Source organism: Myotis daubentonii, chromosome 10, assembly GCF_963259705.1.
Source record: "Myotis daubentonii chromosome 10, mMyoDau2.1, whole genome shotgun sequence".
Classification (NCBI taxonomy): domain Eukaryota; kingdom Metazoa; phylum Chordata; class Mammalia; order Chiroptera; family Vespertilionidae; genus Myotis; species Myotis daubentonii.
Window position 1 is genome coordinate 16188996 of NC_081849.1, and position 13120 is coordinate 16202115.

General features: G+C 40.0%; 1 protein-coding gene and 1 long non-coding RNA gene across 2 annotated transcripts in view; one reads left to right on the forward strand and one right to left on the reverse strand.

The window, feature by feature from the left end:
- KCND2 (potassium voltage-gated channel subfamily D member 2) overlaps nt 1-13120 on the forward strand; it is a 533766-nt gene that overhangs the window by 499994 nt on the left and 20652 nt on the right. The window lies entirely within an intron of this gene.
- LOC132242689 (uncharacterized) overlaps nt 1-13120 on the reverse strand; it is a 54471-nt gene that overhangs the window by 17413 nt on the left and 23938 nt on the right. The window lies entirely within an intron of this gene.

Sequence of the window (13120 nt, forward strand, 5' to 3'; positions counted from 1 at the left end):
CCATCTTCACTGTGGTTGTGGCTTCTGGCTGCTACCTCCTCTTGTCTTGTCTTGTGTTTGAGTCTCAGCATCTGCTGCCCAAGCTCTTCATTCCCTTCATTAAGTCCATTCTGTGCCCAATGCTCGAGGTGATTTCTGTTTTCCTGCTTAGACTCTGAATACAAGCAACACCGTTTTAAAAGTGAGGTATTTTGCCCATAAGTTAATGTCATTGCCAAAAAAATCAGTGTAGATAAGAACATATGAAGAGGTGTAAGAAATTATTCATTTAATTCCTTGAAATGTGGGATTGATATTCTAGAATTTTTTTAAATCTTAATTTCTAGTTTCAACTTGTTTTTGAATAATTTGTTTACCCTTTTTCCTTGAAATGGAACTTCAGGAAAAATAGGTTTTTGGCCCTAGCTGGTTTGGCTCAGTGGATGGAGCATCAGCCTGCGGACTGAGAGGTCCCAAGTTCAATTCTGGTCAAGGGCATGTACCTTGATTGAGGGCACATCCCCAGTACAAGGTGTGCAGGAGGCAGCTGATGGATGTTTCTCTCTCATCAATGTTTCTAATTCTCTATCCCTCTCCCTTCCTCTCTGTAAAAAATCAATAAAATGTATTTTTTTTAAAAAAAGAAAAAAAATAGGTTTTTGTATAGAAGAGTCTTCTAGTTGGTTTATATTTAAGCAGATGTACCTTTTTGTTTCATTTTTATTGTTGTGTTTTATGCTGTTATTTTAACAAGATACGATCAGAGTGTACCACAGGAAGATTTCCATATAGAAATCTGACTAGTTAAAACTATAAAGACATGAATTTCTTTAAGATCTGCTTCATTTATATATAGCCAGGATATGCCCTAATTTGCATAGTTAATAGAAAGAATGACCGATCAATGCTTTCATCTCCTAAGAAGAAGTAAATGAATCTGAACATAAAATGCATGTTGTTTTTATTTAGTTTTAGGGAATAATTCTGCCTCACATTGATTGGAATAGAATTATTTTCCAAAAGCTTCTTTAATGTAAATATAAGCCCTTGGATTTTCATCAAAAACCGTTTGTTTAACGATATAGATACTTTCTAGGTTCGTTGAAGACTAGAATTTTTGTGGAAATGCCAGGCTCCCTTTGGAAAGTTAAATCACAGCTTCTCTGAACAAACTTCCTTTTATATTTAAACACCTGTGACTGTTTACATGAAGTAGAATTAAATTATTTATGCTTAAAGAATTTTGGAATTTCTAGGAGGAAAAAAGTCCCTGTTCAATGGCAGGGCAGAGCAATGCATAGGTCAGGAAGGAGCAAGGCAGGCACAGGAGCTGGGTGTATGGCTTGTGAGAAACTGCTCTGTGGTGTGAGTTCCAAACTGGATCCTCACCTCCACCCCAGAGCAGGGGGAGCCCAGGCCCTGCCCAGGTGGTCAGCTGCCTCAGGGGTGACAACCCATCAATGGGATTGCCATTAGATCATGCTGTACACCAAATGTCTGTGCCCCCCGGCCCCCCAAAATTCTTAAGTTAAATCTTTTTTTTTTAAATAAATCTTTATTGTTGAAAATATTACACATGTCCCCTTTTTCCCCATTTCTGTCTCCCACCCCTCTCCAAACCTTCACCACCCTATTGTCTGTGTCCTTGTGTTATGCATATATGCATATGAGGTCATTGGTTGATCTCTTCCCCGCTCCACCCTCCCCTGCCTTCCCTCTGAGGTTTGACAGTCTGTTTGATGTTTCCTTGTCTCTGGGTCTATTTTTGTTCATCAGTTTAATTAAATCTTAATACCACTCAATGTGATGGCATTAGGATGTGGGGCCTTTGGGAGGCGATTAGATTATGAGAGTGGAGTCCTCATGGGATTACTGCCCCAGAGAGCTGCCTCCCTCTGCCGCCATGTGAGGACACAGTGAGAAGGCAGCTACCTATGAACTAGGAAGTGGGCCTTTACCAGATAAAACACCTGTCAGCACCTTGACCTTGTACTTCCCAGCCTCCAGATCTGCAGAAGGGATACAACTTGTGTTTGCAGCAGCACCATCTCAGTCAGACACGGCTGCTGCCAAAACAGAGCCTAATTCCCTGCCCCACATGAGGGTTGTCTTATCTCCAGTACAGTTAGATTTTTGTGCATACTCTTCCGTAAAAGGTAAGGTGTAGACCAGTGATGGTGAACCTTTTGAGCTCGGCGTGTCAGCATTTTGAAAAACCCTAACTTAACTCTGGTGCTGTGTCACATATAGAAATTTTTTGATCTTTGCAACCATAGTAAAACAAAGACTTATATTTTTGATATTTATTTTATATATTTAAATGCCATTTAACAAAGAAAAATCAACCAAAAAAATGAATTCGTGTGTCAGCTCTGACATGCGTGTCATAGGTTCACCATCACTGGTGTAGACAATAGGCAGCAAAATTACCAGGCCTTCCTGGGCACAACTAGAAACAAGGGACATGTCAGTTCATTACTGGATAATCCATAAGTAATTTTAAAAGTACAATCCACAAAAAGGACAGAAATTCTTAAGATATTTTAAAGATTCTATGAGGCCTGCAATAACTAAAATCAGGTGTAAAAAAATGAAAACTTTCACCATAAACATCTCCTCTTCCTGCCTTTATGCTGCCTTACTGCATCCTCTCTAAGACTGGCGCTGCAGGCATAACCCTAGGGACCAACTCCTCCTTCTTCCACGGCCAAGGCACCTAGGAGTCTTTGAATGGATTATAAGCAATGAATTTTGGTGGTATCAGCAAATGGAATAGGTGGCTGGTTATAAGAAGACCTGCTAAGGAGCATGACAGTCAAAATGCATTGGATTTGGCTCCTTGGGTGACAGCAGCAGCGACTTGGAACCTTGCACAGTGGGAAGCTTCCTCCAACAGAGTTACCTTTCAAAGGACAGGAAGAGATGGGAGCAACCGCAGCAGGCAACTGAAGAAAGCTCACAGTGAGAGAGCAGCTGACAATGTTGAAAATGAAACCCTTTGGATGCAGGACCAAAACACACATCCTTTGGAGCTGGTGCCATCAACCCACAGCCAAATTGCCCTGGCATTCACTGGGACCTAGATTTACATGATGGATTAACTCTATTCTGGTGGAAGACGAGCATACCTCCTCCAATACACTCTCAGGGCATAACCGGAAGGGACCTTGTTGAGAACAATAGATAAAAATCAATGGCATTTTCAGAGAATTGCTATGCTCACTATCTAAGATTAGCATCATCTGAGAGATGCTAGGAGAGGTATGGAGAGATCCGGGATAATATGTGAGAGTCAAAGGACCAGCAGTCATATGCATCCAAATTGTTTGGCATTTAAGGACTGTGAAATCTGTCAAATGTGGGGGATTTGTATTTTGAAATTCTGGCTGGATACATATTGGTTAAGCGTGTGACAATGAAAAATAGGTAGGAACTGGGAAAGTGTCACGTCTCTCAGCTTCTCTGTTCATTTAAAATCATGTCGGTTAAAAATGATCCCTCTGGGTATAAAAAGTAAGATTAATTGACTGTAGAACTAGGTTATTCTGGGCATCTCATCTAAGTATCTGCAGAGGAATTTAGACAAACTGAGGAGATGAGATGGTGCTGGGCCTGCGAGGAAAAGGAAACCTGGTGAAGAGAAAGAGCAGTATGTGTGTACTGCCCTTCACTCTCTCCCACATTTATTGTTTACCATCAAACCTCTCCCTGAAGGATTTACTTAAGCAATAACCAGTTATTGAGTTTCAACTATTTGCTCAGCAATGAACTTGGGTTTATAATGATGACATGATCCTTGACCTCCTGGGACTCATAGTTTAATGGGAGAAAATAGAACTGTAAAAACCCAATTGTACTCTATTAGGTGCAAGCAGCATTGGAGGCTTTGAAGAGGGAGAATGTTACTTTTATTGGCTGGAGATAACATAGTCAAGAAGTTCTTCAAATAAAGACTGATGCTTGAGCTTTACCCATGTAAATTAGTTCACCCAAAGGACTTACACAAAGGGGAACAGTATATGTAAATAGAAAGTTATCCGTTCCAATTGGAACACAGAGGATGTGTGGGTGGGCCGTGGAGGATGGGGTGGCGGGGTCCTGAGGGGCTGTGTGTGCCATGCTAAGGAGCCGGAGCTTTTTTCTGCAGGTGATGGAGAGACAATGAAGGCTTTCATGTGGGAGACTGACATGATCAGACTCTACGATATGTGAGACTGAAAGGGTAGCTCCAGGCAACAAAAGCTAGGAACCAGATGCAAGTTAAAATATTTCCGGTGGTCCCACAGCTGGGAAAGCCAGCCCTTCACGGTTTTGTTTTTGAATGTGTGCCTCACAATGATCAATGTACAATTGTTTTCATAACTATTTTAATGAAGAATAAAGTAAGTGTTAGAAATGTAAGCTCTGAAAAGCATACTTTAAAAGTATTTTTTAAAAGAGGCTGAAGAGACTTTTACTGATAGTATTTATTTAGGTAAAAAAAATTTTTTATTAGGATACTAGGTTATAAATGTATGTCTCATGTATTATCTTTAAAGCTTCATTTGTTCATATAATAGGCTTTTTTTTAAAGCAAGAGAAAATATAGAAAACAGAAAAGAACTTGTTTTTGGAAAAGACACAAGCTAGGGGAACACAGTACACCCTACTGAAATCTAATATTGAGCTTGAAGCATAAATGTGAGAAGATGTACTAAAAACATCTCATTAGCCTTTTCCTTGATTTTCCCCCTTTCTATATACAAACCAAATCTTTTAATTTCTCCTAATTTCCACAGTAAAGGTCTTGGGTAGAGGTCTTCATGTTTGAAATTATGCTTTAGTTATATATCACGTTATAGAAATTCACTTATCCTTCTAAAAGAAATAGAATATGCTCTCAGAATTATTTTACATCTTTGTGGAAACACCATGATCATAGATAATCTATAAAATGGTGAGGTTTGGTCCTATTAGACTATTTCTAGAGGAATAAAATGCCCAAAATAGATCCTAAATATTGACTGTATACCGGCAAAGATATGGAATCAGTACAGGTACTTTCCTGAAAATACTCTCTTAGCTTGTGAAAACCAAGAAGGATCCTGGTTTGTTTTTAAACTTTAATTTAGGTTTTTATGCCCCCTAGTGGCTATTTGGTTCTTCTGTGGCTGTAAAATAATGACGTTTCAAACTGACTATATCGACAATGCATGACATTGATGTACCCCCTAAATATTCAAACCACACAACTTTTGATAATTTAATGAAAGCTCTCAAAACTGTCAGGAAAATGCCTATGAAATCATAACTATCATAGAGTCCCCTGAACCCATCTGAACTTTATCCATGAATTCCTTAAGAGTCCATGGACCGTTGGCTAAGACTACTAATTAAGGTGTGGGATCCTATAGCTGCCCCTTTCATTTAGTCAATGCTAAGATGGATAATGTTCTGAACAAATGAAAAAGGAAAAAATGTAATTTTAAATAGGAGCTCAGAATTTGGCTTAGATTTAAATAAATAAGAAAGAACATAAAATTCTTCAAAAAACTATATGTACAATACAATCCCCCCCAAAAATTGCAAGCCTTCAACATAGGTAAGATAGAATAGTCATTGATCCTACAGGCAAGAGAGTTGGAGACAAAATCAAGGGAGTTTTTAGACAAACATTAATTTTAAAATGTCAAATAGGAATCTATGCTAGAAGTAAGACCAGGGCCCCTCTGGCAAACAAGTTCTGTACCACAAGCAGGTGTAATACAGCAACACTCCAAAAAAATGTCATTTGCTATTTGCAAACATTGCAGCCGCTATAAAAATTATCCATCAAACGATGATCTTTCTAGAATACCAAGTGGCTGGCAGGAAATCCATGAATAACATAGCTAGTGAGACCCTCAGGGGTAGAATTATTAATTGAGAAGTGATCCAGCTTATAGGTCAGAAGAAATTATTTCTCAGACCTCTGTGACTACCAGTCAGTTCCAGGAGAAAAAATTCCAACACAACATCAGTAATTACAATACACATACAAACACAATCAGCTAATAGCTTTCTTTCATCAGGATATTATTGTACATATTACTTTTATTCATTTTTTTTAAGGATACTGTCTTGGTCTGTTTGGGCTCCTATACCACAGACTTGGTAGTTCATCAACAGCAGTTTATTAACAGTTCTAGAGGTGAGAGCCCCCTTCCTGGTTCATAGACTGCCTTTTTCGTTGTGTCCCGAGATGGTGGAGGGGCTAGGGATCTGCAGGATCTTTTTATAAGAACACTAATCCCATTGATGAGAGCTCTGTTCTCATTATCTAATCGCCACTCAAAGGCCCAACCTCCTAATATCATCACATTGTATATTAAGATTTCAACATATGAATTTGGGGGAGACACATTCAGACATATCATAGCAGATACCTATTTTTCAAACATACCCTCAAATACTGGTCCATGTCCCATATGGAGTTGTTGAGTGTTGCTTTTTTTAAAAAAAGAGTAAACTAATGTAGTTGTTGAAATACATACGGTATTTGCTGAGCCAGCACCTGCCCTATACAATGTACAAGATGCTCCTAGACTTCTGTGCAGCTGTGCAGGGTCTAGTCACTCTACTCCTTACACAAAGGATTTTAAGACTTTGTCATTGTAAAAAGAAACAGGGAGAGTGAGAGATTGAGTTACAGCTTATTTTCGAATCAGCATTTCCTTCCTGCTATTGAAGATCTTGTCTATTTTCCTGATTGTTTATAAAATACATGCTTTTTGCTTTTTATATCATGCTTCTGGGAAATAGTTTCACAGGTAGAAAGTCATAACTAAACTGGGGAGGTTTGCCTTATGTAACATTTCTACTCTATCAAATGAGCCTATATTTATACTCTTCAAAAAGAAGAGAAGAAAAATAGAGACTCTATGAATAGGACCAGGAAGCCAGCAATATTGTGTTTGAACTTTATGTAAGAAACTTCATGGAAATAGTTCTCCATTTGAGATCTAAAGACAACCACTCTCTAGATATATGATTTCTGGAGAAATGACAAAAAGGGGAAACTTGACTGAATATTAATAGAACTTGGTTAATAATGTACACATCTTTCAACCCATTTTGATATTACTTGATAAACTGGGAAGATGGATGGATGAATTGATAGTTAGATAAATTCATCCTACTTATTTGTCTGAATTAATCACATTTACCCATTTTTGTGGCACCAAGTGCATGCTAGAATTTAAGAATTTTACATGAAACTTTGGATAATATTTGAGATTAAAATAGTCAAAAAACTAACAATTGAGTCTCTTCTGAAGAATTGGTCCTCCCCTCAATTTGATCTTTAACATATGGTGACAGATTGTCATTGTAGCCAAGTATTTGGGGGCAGTGTGTACAAATTTCAATTTAATGGTTTTATGTGAATGACACCACCATATTGTACCATTTAACTGGTGTGAGGAGGAAAGGGAGCAGCAAACATGAGGTTTGACAGATCTTCAGGGTGCAAACGGATCAGAAAAAGACTGGAGTTGCTTTAGACGGTGATCTAAGAGAAAGAGGGAAAAGGTATAAGAAGCAGAGGAAGGCAGAAGAAGTACGGGGAAGCTTCTCTTCCATAAGCGAAGTTCAAGCCTGCTCATTTTTATTGTGTACAACTTGTTGGCAGTTATTCTTTTATATTATGCTATTCTCTCTCCTTATTTGACCTTAGAAGACCCTATAGTCTTTGAATCCATTTTATTTAAGTATTTTTAAATGTGTTTATGAAAACAATGTATCTTATCTAATAAAGAAGGAATATGCAAATTGAGCATCAAGCCATAATGGTCAAGATAGCTGCATGCACAGCGGAGGCCGAGTTCCCGTAAGGAGCCTTAATGAGCAATCAGCAGGGACCTGAGGCTGTGTGGCGCTGGGTCTGGGCAGGGAACCTGAGGTTGTGCCCCCTGCCTGGTGGGGCTTGACAGGGGACCTCAGGCCACACCCCCCGCCCCAACACCAGGCTGTGGGACCTGAGGCCATGCCCCTTGCCATGCGGTGCTTGATGGGGAACCTCAAGGCACACCCCCCGCCCAAGACTGGGCTGGGGGACCTGAGGCTGTTATCCCTGCCTGGCATGGCTTGATGGGGGACCTCAGGCCACACTCCCTGGCCTAGGCCAGGGGACCTCGAAGAGCACCTCCTAGCCCAGGCCGGGGGACCTCAGGCCATGCCCACCGCCCCGGTGCCAGGCTAGGCGACCTGATGCTGCACCCCCCCCCCCACCTGGCAGGGCTTGACGGGAGTGAGTCAGGCCAGGTCTGGATCTAGCCCAATGAGGGTGGGGCCTGCCGGGTCTGGGTCTCGCGTAATTTCGAGGCACACATGGGTGGGCAGGGACTTGACTCTGCGCGCCCCAGACTCTGACAGGAGGAAGATTTTCATATACATTTTACTAATTTTCTTTCATCTCTGACACTTCTATTATAGAGAAAGGGCAAATAGCAATATTAAAATATTTCCTCTAATTAATTCCCTTTTAATGTGCACAAATTTCATGCACTGGGTCACTAGTATATATATATATATATAATTTCAGTGTAACTCTTTGGCAAATGGGTTTTTGAAGACTAGAAACATAATATTAAAGTCTGATAAAAAAAAAAAAAAACCAGAAAGGACAGAATATGTAATATTGCTGGGCTTAGCATAAATTTAAGAATAAGAAGTCAGGAAAAATGCAGTGTGTTTTCATATGGAAGAAAGAATAAAATACCCATCAGTACACAAGTTGCCTACGATACAAATAATCATTAAAAGATGACAGTATTATAGGCAATATTTAATTAAATGATCAGTTAGCCAAAATAAGTGTCACTTCTCATGATAAAGCTTTCTATTCTATGTCTTTCCTCCACTGAGTTTCAGAGAAATGACACCTGAGGTATACAAGGCTATTTTGCTTCTTACTAAGAGTTTGAATACCAGTTAAACGGCCCCTGTTAAACAAAAGAAAACAGCTGGTTTTGCCAGAGAGATAAATATTCCCTGTCCCAAGCAGATTCTGTGCCCAATGACATCTTCATGGGTAAAAATGTCCTGCTTTCATTTCTCAAAGTCATTTCTAAAGACCTAACGACGAAGAGAGACAAAACGGATGCTGTAAGAACAGATGCAAATCACACCGTGTACTTCTCATTCTTCTCCAACATACTCAGAGGAGTAAAATATACCTTAAACATTACAAGTGCTAACAGCAGCCCAATCTTAAAAAGGGGAGGAGAGCAGGCAGAAAACCCGAAAGGGTGGTGTATGCAGAACATGGGGGGGTGTGGAAAGAGGCAGCGGGCGCTCCTTGGAAATCAGCCCAGGCTCAGGCTGTCATTACGAATAATCACAGGACAGCCTGGACGACCTTAAACACCCTGCCCATTCCCTTTGTGCCCTCTCGCCATCGCTCTCTGCTTTGGTCTCACAAGTTAGAGACCATCCTAATCCGCTATAGTGGGAGAAAGCTCTGGCTTTCTACCCAAGAGCAAAAGAGAGGATGTTCTAAGGAGCCATTTCTTCTCCCCTCTCCTTCCCACCATAATCATTGCCGTACCGGCCAGGCATCACCAGCGCTCCTCTTGGATTTCTTGATTGTGAAGGAATTTTGGATTACAGAACAAACATGATGGGGTAAATTAATAAATATAACTGCATTTGGTGCAGATTCGCTTAGCTTTATGCTATCAAACCTCCCTTAAGTATCTGTGGCCTCTTTTTCCTTATGGAACCTGCTAGGATATGGATATCCTGCCTTTCAGCAGGCTGGTTGATATCTTTACTTTCTACCATTTCATTCCAAAACAGACAAGATATTTCATCATACCCATTTCCCCCCCTCTGGATAACAGGTGCACTTTCTGCCTTGTTTATCTACATTATAGCTTCTGTTTACATTCAAGGAGGATCCGCAGTGATTTTTTTTTCTCTGCTTGAATCCCAGGAACCTCATCAAACATTGCTTTCCCAGGGAAACCTGCTGTATCAGTTGACCCCGAATCCCGTTGACCAAGTCCCTCATAATCTATTTTCTCCCTCTTGTTAGCTGCAGCCCTTCTGAGTGCATGAATCTCCACTCTCTACCCCTCCACCATCTGCTACCTGAACTTGCCAGCCTTCTATCTGCTTAATGTCTTACGATGTGCATGGCAGAACCCCCAAATTGGCGGGCTTGACTTCCTGGCACATTGCTGTGTTTTTCCACTTTTCTATTCCGGACCACTAATTGCTGAGATGTGGATGCATACCAAAATAAAAACAATTCATTGTGTTCTAAATAAATAAAAAGTCTTACTGAGCTTTGGGTCCATACCATACGTGTAGGCTCTTAATTTTAATAAGTACAAGTATGCTGGCCTGGCTTACTCTATGACATAGTGATTCTAGAATACAAAAAAAGTAGTAAATAAATACTAATTTTAAAAAATCTCTTAGAGAAAGGCAGGAAAGATTATATATGATAGATTCATTTAACTATTTCAGTTTATTTTATGTACTTGCATGTTTAATGGTTCGTTTTAATTACATAGACTCAATGTTTGTCTTCTTTGGCCATAAAAAATAGTTGAGTTTCATTTACTTTCCTTTTGAGAAACACTTTCTAAATCCTAATTGGCAGACGTTTAAATGAGGAAAAAAGGCTTTTGAAAAGCTGCTCAGTTTGTGTGCACGTGGGGGTATATGTGAGTTTTGATTTCTCCAGGGCCTACTGCATGATCAGTGCAAAGGGAATGATGTTTGTAAAACAGGGCTGGGCACTCAACTTGACTTTGGCAAACATAGAAATTGTCTGCTGTGCACACGACATTATATAAAAAATTGATCTTCCAGTTCTACTGACATATTGCTATAGCAAGAAAGTTTTCAAGTCTTTTTGTCTCATCTTGCAAACCCTTTAGTTTTCACCATTTCCTCACTATAATAATCAGATTCTGGTTTCGCTCTCCCAGGGGACTACAAAAACGTGCCATGTTTCATATGGACACAACCTTCCAGTTCTCAGGTTAAGACTACTTTTTACAATAAACTAATATTATCATTGCAATGATAATATTACAACCTGTGGGCGTTTTAGGTCTGATGAATTCGCTCAACTACTGACCACCCATAAACACTGAGAAGCATGAGTAACTGGGCCTTCGACCCGGAGGACCAAAGCCTGGCCTGGGTCACCGAAGGCAGTGCCGGTCAGCATGGCCTGCCAAAGGTCTCCCCAGCCTTTCCTGGGGCGGTTCCTCGGAACTCCCATCTGCATTTAACACACCAAAGTGTTCCCACACAAACCACGGTGCTGTCCCAGATCCCCCTTCAAGATACAATGTCTCCCCAAATACTCCTAAGACCCTTGGAGTCAGGATTCCAATACCTGAGCTCCTCTGAGCCCTGCTTCTAAGGACTAGACTCTCAGAGCCCCAGAGTGAGCAGGGGTAGTTGGGACTGTATGCTGAGCTGGGAACGTCTGCAGTAACAAGAGCAGAGGCCTCCTTCTTGCCCCCACCGGGAGGAATGAACTCCTAGGAGAACCATGTATGAGTGAGGTAGGGAAAATGTATTCATTCAGCTAATATTTACTAAGAGCCGGGTTTGTGCTAGTGAGACACAAATAGAACAGCCCCTGGTTATATTCTAATGTTGGCATGGCAGGTGGGGAGTCAGAAAAGAAATGCATTAAAAAATCAGAAAATATTATGTGTTAAATACCATGAAGGTAATCAAATGGGAAAATGCCAGGAAGAAAATAAGACCGCCGTGGATAAGGCGGCCGGAAAATAACTTCTCGAATGGAGAGACCTCTCAGGCCCAAACTGAGCTATGATGATCTGGGGCCTGCATATGTGACACAAAGCCAGATGGCCGGTGTGGCCGGAGGGCAGCGAGCTTGATGGAGGGTGGTGTGCAATATAGGCAGGAACGAAACGACATAGATCCCTCAGAGAAAAAAGCGAGGCGTTCGGATTTATTTTCATTTCAAATCTATTAGAAAGTGACGCAAAGTAGCCACAGTCCAATCTCCATGTTTAAAACCATTCGTTCTGGCTGCTATGTTGGCATGAATTGTAAAGGGTTAAATGTGGAAAAGAAGCGATCTCCATGGCTCAGGCAATAGATGATGGCTTGGTTTACTGTGGGAAATCGAGGCTGAGGAAAGAGAACCAAATAGGACATAATTTGATTTGGGCAGAGACAAGACCAGCTGAGAAATGAGGTGAGGGGACTGAGGATTGGGTGGCTGTTTCCATTCTGATATAGGTAATCAGATGGTTTGCAGCTCCATGGAATTAGAGGTGATAGACTGTGGGAGAAGCAGATTTGAGGGGAGCAGGAGAAGCTAGGGAAATGAAAGTTCCTTTTTGGTTAATTTGAGTCTTGATTGGCTCTTAAACATCCAGAGGCAGGGATCCTCAGATTAGACCACTGAAAATATGAGCCTGATTTTCAAGATAGACATCAGGACTGTCCATGTAAATTAGAATATCATCAGCATGTAGACAGTAGTTTTAAGCCAGGTCATTGGATAAGATCACACACACAAAAAAGGTTAATATAAAAAAGATAAGAGGACTCAAGTTTGAGACCTAAATTAGGCCAAGATTTAGAAAATAGTTAAGGGGAAAGAAGTCAGAGAAGATAAACAGCCAATGAGGTAAAAGCACCACGAAGGGAATTTTCTGATACTGAAGCCAACAAAACATGTTTCAAGGAGAGAGAATTCAACTAAACAAATACTAATGAGAGATTGAGTAAGATTATCATGTTGAAATGATCATTGGATTTCACAAGTTGAAGGTTAATGGGACCTTGGAAAGTTTATTTTTAAGTGATTGTACCTGATGAAAGGAATGGGCTGTACCACTTTTCTATTTAAATTTTATAACCAATCTAATGCTTAATTTTTAAGTGTGTTAGTTAGCCTATAAAATTTAGCATATAAATATTTATTATTAAATAAATGTAAAGAACTATGCCATATTATAGGAGGAACAAGTTGAAGAGCTATCATTAAATCACCTGGCTTAAAATGTTTTCCAAACAAAGAGATTTCTAAACGTTAGAATTAATTTCTGAAATGTTAAAATATACCTTTTTTATATTAACATGTTTTTAATTTCTAAAACATGTTTACTAAAGTCTT